Below are 11,346 nucleotides of genomic sequence, written 5' to 3'. Positions count from 1 at the left end.
GCGTGAAGTAGCTGCCTCGGGCAGAAGAAGACCCCAAGTGACCACCCTCATGGATGCCTCCTGCCAGTCCTCCATCTCTGCCAGAGAAGCGGTGCCAGGATAGGTGCTGATTTCCTGCTGGTTTCCTGCAATATCTTGTGGGAGCTCATCAAAGTCTTGCAAGATGGCCTGCATTCTGCCCAGGCCTGCATGAGGAAATGAAGCAACAAGGAGCCTTTCATTTGAACAACTCCAAATCCTTACCTAGTTTGGAGTGAGGCATTGCTAATTTTTATTTTTGGACTGCTCTTTTGTGCAAGCGTGGTAGATCACAAAAGGCGTATGTGCACATATAGACAAATAATCATGGATCTCAGCTTTCCTGTCTTGGAGCAGCACACACATATGTACGTCTGCTGTTTTGTGCAAATCTGGTAGATTTGTGGTGCACCCAAAGCTGAACTGCAGTTGGGTCTTGACAATGTTTTGGTGTCTGCTGAAATCTGCAAATTGAGGTATGAAACCTCCCCCCCCCAGAAGCTACTATGCAAGTAGGTAACACTCAGCATCAATGGCTTGACTGCACAGTTTGTGCACCAGGAAAATACAAAATCTAAGTCTGTCTATTGAAGCTCCATTCTTGCCTCTTCCATGGACTTTCCTAGATATTCATGCTGGAGCTAGCATTTACAGTAGAATCAACACACTTCTTTTTACACCAAGAAAAGAAAGAGCATTTTTATGTGACCAGAAAATACAAACCTACTGGAATTCTAGGCATTGTAAAGCGTAGGACTGATAACTATCTAACACATACTTGCTGGATCTGCTAAAGTTCCTTTTGAGCTTCACAGCAACTTTTATAACTGCAGTCATTTCCTCTTATTTATTGCCATTCTGTAATTCCTCATGTAATTGCTTTTGTGGTAATAACTTTGTCCCTTCTTTCCTGGATATTAACACTTGGGTAAGGTATTTAAAGAATGTCACAACTTAAGAAAAATGGGTTAGAAAGTCAATAAATGAACTTTCCCATATAATTGCAAACCATATCTATACAGAGTTGGGCCAACTCTGGCCTTCTTCAAACCTCAGCGATACGTAAAGTCCTACAGAGATGCTCAGCCATGGGCCTTTCCACACTGTTGTTGTTGTTGTTGCCCCACCCATCTGACTGGGTTTTCCCAGCTACTCTCCTTTGTGCAGGATTTGGGAGGAGCAGAGGTTGCTTACAATTGTTTTTGTGAGTGACTGACATCCATTTTGTGTCCATTTGCTATTGGTTGTTCTGCATAACCTCCGCAGGAAGTGTTTCCATCTCAGAGGTGGGGAATATCTGTCCTGTAGGCTAATCCTGCAATGACAAACCTAGACAGCATCTTAAAAAGTAGAGACATCACCTTGCCAACAAAGGTCAGTATAGTAAAAGCTATGGTTTTCCCAGTAGTGGTGTATGGAAGTGAAAACTGGACCATAAAGAAGGCTGATTGCCAAAGAATTGATGCTTCTGAATTATGGTGCTGGAGGAGACTCTTGAGAGTCCCATGGACTGCAAGAAGATCAAATCTCTCCATTCTGAAGGAAATCAGCCCTGAGTGCTCACTGGAAGGACAGATCCTGAAGCTGAGGCTCCAATACTTTGGCTACCTCATGAGAAGAGAAGACTCCCTAGAAAAGACCCTGATGTTGGGAAAGATGGAGGGCACAAGGAGAAGGGGACGACAGAGGACGAGATGGTTGGATAGTGTTCGCGAAGCTACCAGCATGAGTTTGACCAAACTGCGGGAGGCAGTGGAAGACAGAAGTGCCTGGCGTGCTCTGGTCCATGGGGTCACGAAGAGTCGGACACGACTAAACGACTAAACAACAACAACAACAAAAGGCTAATCCTGGCCTGACAGGAGGTCCAAGTTGGCACACAAGGCCGTTTTCCCCAAAACCATGCCCATCCACCCATCAGCTGACACCACTCATGACATAAGCTGATGGGTGTTGTGGTGAAGTTAAATCCTGCATTATCTACACGCCCTTGTTCCCAGCAGTGAACAAAAGTACACAGCCAAACTAAACAGGATTTCACCCTTGCTCCTGAGTTAGGAAGGGGGTTGCATTACGACTCCCTGCTGAAACAGAGATTTCCCCACATTATTTTTGCAGAGGTTCCCATGCAAAGCTGCATGGGAGCCCCTCCTACAACAATGGGGGGAAGCCTCCCTTTTTGCAGATGATTCTGAGGCATGCCTCTCCCTGATTAATATATGAAAAGTTTATATATATACCATATGACCTTTAAAGCCCTAAACGGCCTTGGTCCTGTATACCTGAAGGAGTGTCTCCACCCCATCATTCAGCCCAGACACTGAGGTCCAGCTCTGAGGGCCTTCTGGCAGTTCCCTCACTGCGAGAAGTGAGGTTACAGGGAACCAAGCAGAGGGCCTTCTTGGTAGTGGCGCCCGCCCTGTGGAATGCCCTCCCATCAGATGTCAAGGAAATAAACAACTATCTTACTTTTAGGAGACATATGAAGGCAACCCTTTTTAGAGAAGTTTTTAACGTTTAATGCTGTATCATGTTTTTAATATTCAGTTGGGAGCCACCCAGAGTGGCTGGGGAAACCCAGCCAGATGGGCGGGGTATAATAAATAAATAAATAAATAAATAAATTATTATTATTATTATTATTATTATTATTATTATTATTATTATTACAGAGGTGCCAAATTTTCCCCAAGAAATCCAAAATGAAATGTCCTTTTCTTTCTGGATTGTAGGTAGACAATAACTTGATCCCTACCAGTTGTTACTTTCTTGTTTATTTTAGTATTACTGCTCTTCTGGTCACCTATATATACTGAATATCTTACATACACTAACATTTTTTGTTTGTTTGAATATTTCTAAGCCAAATCCCAATTTGTTGTTTTCTGCCTGTAGTTTTTTAAAATATATATATATATATAATTTTTCCATTTTTTCCATTTACAATATTTGAACAACAAAAATTAAATCTAAGCAAATTCAACCATAAGTTTCACCATCTCTGCGTACTCCATCTGTTTTAATTGCCAATCATCTTTCGTTGGAACTACTTCTTCTTTGCATCTTTGGACACATGCCATTTGGTCAGCCGTGGTGGCATCCATAAATAACTTTTTTCTGATCTTTAGGTAGTTCTTCTGCAATTATACCTAAAAGAAAAACTTATTTTCAACATTTTTTAAATTCATTATATATCATTTCCCAGAACGCTTTTGCTATCTTACACTTCCACCACATATGAAAAAGGGTGCCTTCCTTCTCTTATTTTCTGTCTGTGGTTTTAAGTTCTCTGGTATTCTGATTCAAAGCCTGCTGAAGTCAATATGAATCTTAGATCACATCCCAGCTTTCCGAACTATTCTGTTGGTGTCGATGTCCCCTTCCGGCTTAGATTTGTATGGGTAACTCATTAACATGCTACTTCGTCCTTACACACTGCTTTGGCCTTCCAGATTAGAAAGGAAAGTGTTAAGCAAAATTAACCCCATGGTTTTCTTCTATTTATCCACCAGAGTCTTCCCCACTCAGTCTCATAACTAGTCATTTCTGTGCCCAAGGCTCCCAAGACAGAGAGACACTGGGAAGGTGAACTGTTCACACTTTTAAAGAATCTGGGGTACTATGAGCTAGAAGAATGAAACATGAGCTAGCTCTCAAATGTCAAGTTTGTACTGCTGAGGGCCTACACACCCTGCTCCTGCTGTTCTGCAGTCAACCAGCCAGCTCATAAGTTACATAAAAACCTCATGGCTGCTTCTGTCCAATAAGTATCAGGCTCTCTCCAAAGCCATGTGCCTTTGATGTTTCTCCTGCCCACCGACACTGCTGGCAATGTATAATAGCTGGATGCAATTGGCTGTGTTAAGTTACACAGGCCGAGAGCCAATGAGAAAATGCAATAGCAGTGCCACTCTTCCCGGCCAGCTGCCATCCCTAACACTTTGAGCATGCAAATGACTGACTTTTTAATCTGCCACTCTGAAAACATGTAACTATGCTAGACAGAAGATGAAGCACTGGACAGTTTTATTTTATTTGAATGACTTTCAATATATTGCATTCTTTTTGATGCTCACTTTCACCATTGTCCAAGTTGAGCCAGTGCTGGTAGCCTGTGTGTGTGTGAGAGAGAGAGGATACTTATAGCCTGCCATTTATCCCAAAGGATCACAGGGTAGTGTACAAAAGGTATAATACATAAATACAGTGTTGTTGTTATCCATCCATCCTTCATAGGGCACAAAACTTTAAAAGTGGTTTAAAACAAACTACAAAAAGATGATAGACTATATAGAAGTTGCTGAACTGACCAGGAGACTCCGAGACCAGAGAGAAGAGATGGTGGAAAAAGACTGGAAGAAGTTGAAGGGAATATTTGAAAAAATATGTTAATATTTAAACCTTAGAATAGCTTTGGAAGTGGATATAGGCTGTAGGGTTAGAAGCAGAAGATAGGGAATTTTAAAATAGTATTATTTGTAAGTGATAAAATGTGAAGTTATTTTAAGTGTGATAAAGAAGATGGTTAGAAATTATGATATATGTAAACTGCTAAAGATGAAGTAAAATGGAAATCAGATAGGTGGAACTTGGGGAAGCCCACTTCACAATGTTTAGAAAAATAAGGATATGACAAAAATTTGTTCGTATTGTTTCTCTTTTCTGTTTGTGTTTTTTATTTGTGTTTTAAAATGAATAAAAAAAAATTGGAAAAAGAAAAAAAACCTACAAAAACAAAAGGCAAGTGGTCCCTAAAACCAAGAGTGGTCCCTCTTCACCATTTGCCAAAAACTTTATAGTGAAGATACCAGATGACCTGTACAGGCTACCACGGAGAATGCCCTCTCCCTTGCTGCTGTCACCACCCAAGCTTCTGAGGACAGTGGAACTACCAAGAGGTACTGGCGGAGGAAGGGGGCAAGGGGAGTGCACCACCCCCTGCACCATCGGGGAGGGGGGGTACCATCACGGCCGCCCCCCAGACACACGCCGCACCCCCCGAACCACGCCAGGCACCACATCCCCGCGGAAGGCATGCCACGCCCGGGGGGTGCACGTCACACCCCCTGGGATGTGCGCCAGTCATTCCCCTGCCTGATCTCTGCTCCCGCCACTGCCAAGAAGTCTCCCTCTGCTGATCTTAACACCAGAGATGGTTTGTATAGAAGGAATAGGTCTTTCAGACATTTTGGAGCAAAGTCACTGAGGGCTTTAATATGAGCATCCTGAATCGGGCCCCAAAAAGAACTAGCAAGCTATGCAGCTATTTTAAAACAAGGGGTTATACAAGTTTCTAAATGGAACTCCAGTCTGCAATCTGGCCACTGCATTTTGGACCAGTTTTTGTTTCTGAGTTATCTTTCAGGGCGGCCTTAAACGTATTACAATGCAAAAGATATTACAGTGGTGCCCCGCAAGACGAATGCCTCGCAAGACGGAAAACTCGCTAGACGAAAGGGTTTTCCGTTTTTGAGCTGCTTCACAAGACGAATTTCCCTATGGGTTTGCTTCGCAAGACGAAAACGTCTTGCAAGTTTGTTTCCTTTTTCTTAACACCGTTAATACAGTTGTGACTTGACTTCGAGGAGCAACTCATAGAACACAGTGTACATAGTAGCCTTTTTTGAGGTTTTTAAAGACTTTGGTGATTTTTTTAAAAATAAATAAATAAATAAAATTTCTGGATTTGAATTTCTGTGTGCTGGGTGGCTGGGGGAACAGTTGAGGAGGGGTTTGCAAGAATCTGGAAGCTTGTGTGTTTTTTTCCCTGCATTTTATGATTTTCTGTGACCATTGGGCCACTCTGCTGTTTTTTAAAAAAAATTCTGGGTTTGAATTTCTGTGTGCTGGGTGGCTGGGGGAACAGTTGGGGAGGGGTTTGCAAGAATCTGGAAGCTTGTGGTTTTTTTCTGCATTTTTATGATTTTCTGTGACCATTGGGCCACTCTGCTGTTTTTTTAAAAAAAAATTCTGGTTTGAATTTTGAAATGCTCTTTACAGTATGTGTGACTTTAAAGAGCACTTAATAAACTCTTGTTGTACCAAATTTGGCTTTGTTTGGACTTTTTTTAACCATAGGAACGCATTAATTGATTTTCAATGCATTCCTATGGGAAACCGTGTTTCGCAAGACGAAAAATTCGCTAGACGAAAAAATTCACGGAACAAATTAATTTCGTCTTGCGAGGCACCACTGTACAACATTACAATCATCCAGTGTGGAAGTTATCAGAGCATGGAGTACATTGGCGAAGTCATTTCTAGGCCATAGTTAGAGAACCATCCAGAACTGGAAAAAGGCACTTCTGGTTACTGAGCTCACCTGAACCTCCCCAGGGACAGTGCTGGATCCAGGATCACCCACAAGTTATGAACCCGCTCTTTCTAGGAGGCTGCATTCCCATGTGTTTGGCATCAAGCACATTTTCATTAGACAGAGTGAGATGGCTGAATTGTGGTGGAGAACAGTGGTGAAATGATGGAGAAAACTGTGTATCACACACAACATGCCCTGGGCCTTCTCAGCTAAGCTAGACTGATGCCCTTAGTAGGCCTGTCCTTTCCCTAGAGTTGAAGCAAGTCCTGTTTGCCTTCTGCTCACAGAAATGTGTGTGCACATATGCAACGTTAACCTTTGACCTGAGCAGCAAAATGTCTTGGGCTAGCCCTGAAGCCATGGCACCATGATTATAGTTGTTTATACTTATTTATAACGGCAATACAATGCTTTTATCCAAGCAGGTTTAAATCAATTGATTGTTTTCCTCCACTGCTGTTAGCCACATGGAAAAGTTGTGGAATATGACCTGTAATAGCTTCGAGTATCCCAAAGCCATAAAAAAGGCTGCCAAGCAAACAACTGAGGTATAGGAAAGCCTAGAGAAACCATCCTCTTTTCATTTGAGCCAACACAATAGCATCGCTATAGCATCACACTATTGGCTTGACATTACCAATCAGCCATTGGGGTGGCGGCCAGCAAGGACCTTGGATTCGGTCCTCAAATCTCCCCAAAGAGGTGTTTAGAGCAGTCAAAACCTAACAGTATTTACCATCTGTTAAGGAAAGCCTATCTGGACTTCTTCCAGTGAGATCCGCATTGCTCATCGCAGCCTTGGCTTCTGGAGTTCTTTACCTCATATCACACCTGCTCTGTGGACGTAGGTTGCCCTTGCTAGACAAGCAGACATATCTCATTGCAACTGCGCACTTAACTGATGAGAAGTTTTGGCAATGTTGTGATTTAAATTGATCTACAGCAACATTAAATGTAACATTGGGGACATGTAGGCCTGTTGTCTCAAATAACTTGCGAATAACATTTCCTGCAAATCAGTGGGATTACTTCAGAAAACATGGTCTGAGAAGTCTGGCTTCCCTTTATGCTCCAGGTATTTTTTTAAAAATCACTTCCAAGAAGCCCCAACTAACCTGATTAGAATGAGCTCATTCATATTATGTAATGTTGATATGATCATGACAATGCAGAGAAAACTATGTCCATATTGATATATCTCAGCCAGAATAATTAGGTTGCTATCCAGTCCATAATTCTCTGTTGGAGGGAGAAAAAACCCATAGTCATAATCATTCTTAAAGCTGATATGCTCCTAAAGTGAAACACTTTGCCAAATGTTAAATTAATTCAATTTGGGAATTTTTAAATGCTCTGGAATTCATAACAATTATTTTACAAACTTTCAGCAAGAACAATAGAATGCTTCATACTGTGCAAAGATATATATTTTAGGTAATAACTATAGTAATATTTGCTTGTAATAATGAATCCCAATTTTAGGATTTGCAAGATTTACGAGAGAGAGAGAGAGAGAGAGAGAGAGAGAGAGAGAGAGAGAGATTTGTGCATTCAGTATGCTGGTAGGATTTGATTTACATATATGTCTTAAAGATTCAAGCCTGCTTTGAATCAAATGACAGTTTGATGTCAAACATGAAAGCAAATGAGTTGACATAGCCAGTAGAATCACAAGTGGCAATGAGCTGTGTCTTACAGGGAAAATCTTTGAAGAGGACTTCATTAGAAGGGAGACCAACCATTTTTTAATCCAAGAAATAGATTTCCCTGAAGCATATGATGAGACATCCATAGCACTAAGGAAGCTGTTCTTCCCATTCATCCTACTGCCCCATATCTTAAAGGCAGATATAAAAAAATCGGGTTTCAAAATTCTCAACCATTGCTGAGAGGTGAACCAGGTTAACAGGAGAAATACTGCATGTGAGCAAAGTATGGTTTTCACAGGACAAAGGGAGCAAATTTCTTCTAGGGAACTTTGGGTTGATAAGGAGCTTTCTTGGGTTTCTTCACCACCCATTGTCCCCAACATTGGGCAGCCACCAGAGAAGATAACACACAATCTAAGGTGTATTCTCAGTTCACCTAGAACAACAGTGAAGCAACTGAAGAACTGATTCCCATGGCAACTTATCATAACATGCACCTCATAAAGGACGTACCAGGCCAGACCCAGCCAACTGGTTTGACCAATTTTACTGTGCACCCTATAATATACACCAGAATCCTTTGCAATATATAGGTGATTTTGTGACAGACATTAACCTGTTCTTCAGTAGACAAACTGGAATGGAAAAAAATTGCCTGAAGATAGAAAGACTGGAAGCCATTACCTCAAGATACAAAGGTGATAATGTATTACTCTACTTTTACTTTCTTGCAGCACACTTCAATAATAATAATAATAATAATAATAATAATAATAATAATAATAATTTATTATTTATACCCCACCCATCTGGCTGGGTTTCCCCAGCCACTCTGGGCAGCTCCCAACAGAGGACTAAAAACACAATAAAACATTGAATATTAAAAACTTCCCTAAACAGGGCTGCCTGCAGATGTCTTCTAAAAGTCAGATAGTTGTTTACTTCCTTGACATCTGATGGGAGGGCGTTCCACAGGGTGGGCGCCACTACCAAGAAGGCCCTCTGCCTAGTTCCCTGCAATCTCACTTCTCACAGTGAGAGAACCCCCAGAAGGCCCTCAGCACTGGACCTCAGTGTCCGGGCTGAACAATGGGCGTGGAGAGGCTCCTTTTGCCTTATTATTGGGCTCCTTGTTCTTCTCTCATGAAGAATTCAGCTATTCATTTTGGAGGTGTATACATGCCCTTTCATTGACAGCTAAATACTGCTTTTAAATTAAATGGGGGGGGGGAGGAAGTGTATTCAAGAATGACACATTACTCAACTATTTTTGTAAAGTGTTGCTCTGAATCCAGAAACCATTTAATTTGAGCACTAAAGCATGATTCTACTGGCGTGTTGGATCCTCCTTCAACAACTAAATTGGATTTAGTTCTGAACTATTCCTAAGGAAGCCGCTGGAGTTGAGACACTGCCAGTGGTAAACATCAGCAGGAAACTAGTGATAAAATTCTGGTGCAAATGCTTGACTCCTTGAGGCTTTGAGAGAAAAAGAGTGCCTGATCTTTGGCTGCTTTCAAAGAGAACTAAAGCAGTCATTAACGATCTAGTGTAATCATTAGTGACAGTGCTGTGTCCTACATTTCTTAGATCAGTAATATGAATCTCAGCAGCTCATAACACTTGTCTCAAATTATCAGCAAGCTCTTATCCAGTTCAGATTTTAATTTGATCCAAATCAGAAGCCCCGCCTCCCTCACCCTGATACCTACTCCCCTCTAAACACCCTCTCCTTCTTTTCCACCCACGGGGAGGGGGGCACACAGGGATGGTTGCCCCAGGTGCAAAATTGTCAGGGGGGGGCGGAATTCAACACCCAGTGCTGACTCAATACAGCTGTGCACTGTATCTCTGTGTGAACCAGGAAGTGACTTCTCCAGACAACATGTACTTCGTCTCCCTCCCTGCCATTCGCGTGGCCCCGGGTGCTGGCAACCCACACTACGCCACTGTGCCACATTGTTTACAAGAAACTAAGTACAGAGAAGAGAGTGTTATGGTTTTATCGAAAACAGCACTGAGATGCCTTCTCAGTATAGACCAGAAACATATTGTTGCATGCCACCCCAATCTCTGAGCAGTGTGAAATTCCAGGGATTTCAAAAAGTTACCCAGGGTTCCTGTTTCCTTCTGGGAATGAGGCACAGCAGAGACTATGGTGTCTTTGTGATATATGGTTTATTCAAACATATGTACATCCTGAGCCTACGATGGAGGAGTTCAGAGCATCAACACTCAAAAAGGGTCTTGTGTCTCTCAGTTGAGGGAAAGTCTTTCCTCATTTGTTGTCTCCCACAGAGCCCCTTTCTTTCTCCTTACACCTCAAAAAGTGGTGTATAAGTAGAAGTAATATGCACACAAACAATACATAAGCATAGGCTAAACTCCCTCCACTTGAAATGGAGGAATGTAAAATGTGCTTATACTGTACAAGGATTTGGCTTGGACCATGGAGCACTGTTACATCAGCTCTGTCACTCTTGCCCCAACATAAGCAGAAAAGTCAACATTGTTATAACAGCGGCAGTAAACCTGTGACCTGCCACATGTTGTTGGATTACAATGTCCCCATCATCCCTGACCATTGGCCATGCTGGCTGTGGTTGGTGGGATCTGAACAACCTTTGGAGGACCACAGGTTCCCTATGTTAAGGATAAGGGTTCAACTTCCTGGAATGGGAATGTTTGCTTATGTTGAATTGCTGTGTGTTTTTAGCATGGGGTTTTTCCTTTGGCAGTAGCTCTCTCATGTGATTGGCTGACTGTGAGTCACATGAGAGAGGCATTCCATTCTGTTGTGACTGTTATTCAAGTAACTGTCATTTTTAACTGTTTTCTGTTCTTTCTCTCTGTGTTTATGAAGGAGAATAGCTGATGAGAGAGGTTCCCTGGATGCTGCAGAGGACGGTGTGTGTCAGTGTGGTCTGTCTGGGGTGAAGCAGACAGAGGAAGATCCTGAAATATTAATAGGGATAAACCTGTGCTGTCTATAAGGAACAAAGCGAATAAGCATGAGATATGTCTTTCTCAATTATATGTTTATGAAAGTAAACTTCTTTTGAATATAAAGAGTCTGAACACTGCATATATTCAAACTATATATATATATTCAAACTTTATATATCTTTATCTATATCTACACACACACACACACACACACACACACACACACACACATCCTACCCCGGGTTGTGAAAACTGTCTTTCTGTTTCAGTGTTTCCCAAAAGCAGTTCTGCTCCACCCCAATTCTTCTTTCTTCTCCAGGCTATATTTATAGGATGACTGTAAGCCATGGGAAGAGAGATTTACTGTCATCTTCAATGAACTACCTGGCAAGCCCTATTGATGTTACATATCTAAGC

At 41.8% G+C, this 11,346-nt stretch overlaps 2 long non-coding RNA genes across 4 annotated transcripts; one reads left to right on the top strand and one right to left on the bottom strand.

The window, feature by feature from the left end:
* Positions 1 to 3,010: 3,010 nt before the first annotated feature.
* LOC309528298 lies at positions 3,011 to 8,438 on the bottom strand. 3 transcript variants are annotated; one of them, XR_014217626.1, is made up of 4 exons: positions 8,074 to 8,316; positions 7,450 to 7,573; positions 4,095 to 4,130; positions 3,011 to 3,167 (listed from the first exon to the last, which is right to left on the bottom strand). It is a non-coding gene; the product is annotated as an uncharacterized lncRNA (long non-coding RNA). The 3 variants fall into 3 exon arrangements; XR_014217625.1 differs by lacking the exon at positions 4,095 to 4,130 and having other exon boundaries at positions 8,074 to 8,431; XR_014217624.1 differs by lacking the exon at positions 3,011 to 3,167 and having other exon boundaries at positions 4,048 to 4,130; positions 8,074 to 8,438.
* A 29-nt stretch (positions 8,439 to 8,467) lies between these two features.
* Positions 8,468 to 11,052, top strand: LOC309528291. The gene is made up of 2 exons (XR_014217612.1): positions 8,468 to 8,681; positions 10,847 to 11,052. It is a non-coding gene; the product is annotated as an uncharacterized lncRNA (long non-coding RNA).
* The last annotated feature ends 294 nt before the right edge of the window (positions 11,053 to 11,346 follow it).

This window comes from Podarcis vaucheri (assembly GCF_965113315.1).
Source record: "Podarcis vaucheri genome assembly, chromosome: 3".
In the NCBI taxonomy this organism is placed as follows: Eukaryota; Metazoa; Chordata; class Lepidosauria; order Squamata; family Lacertidae; genus Podarcis; species Podarcis vaucheri.
The sequence above is the reverse complement of the archived record's forward strand: the minus strand, read 5'-3'. Positions and strand labels throughout refer to the sequence as shown.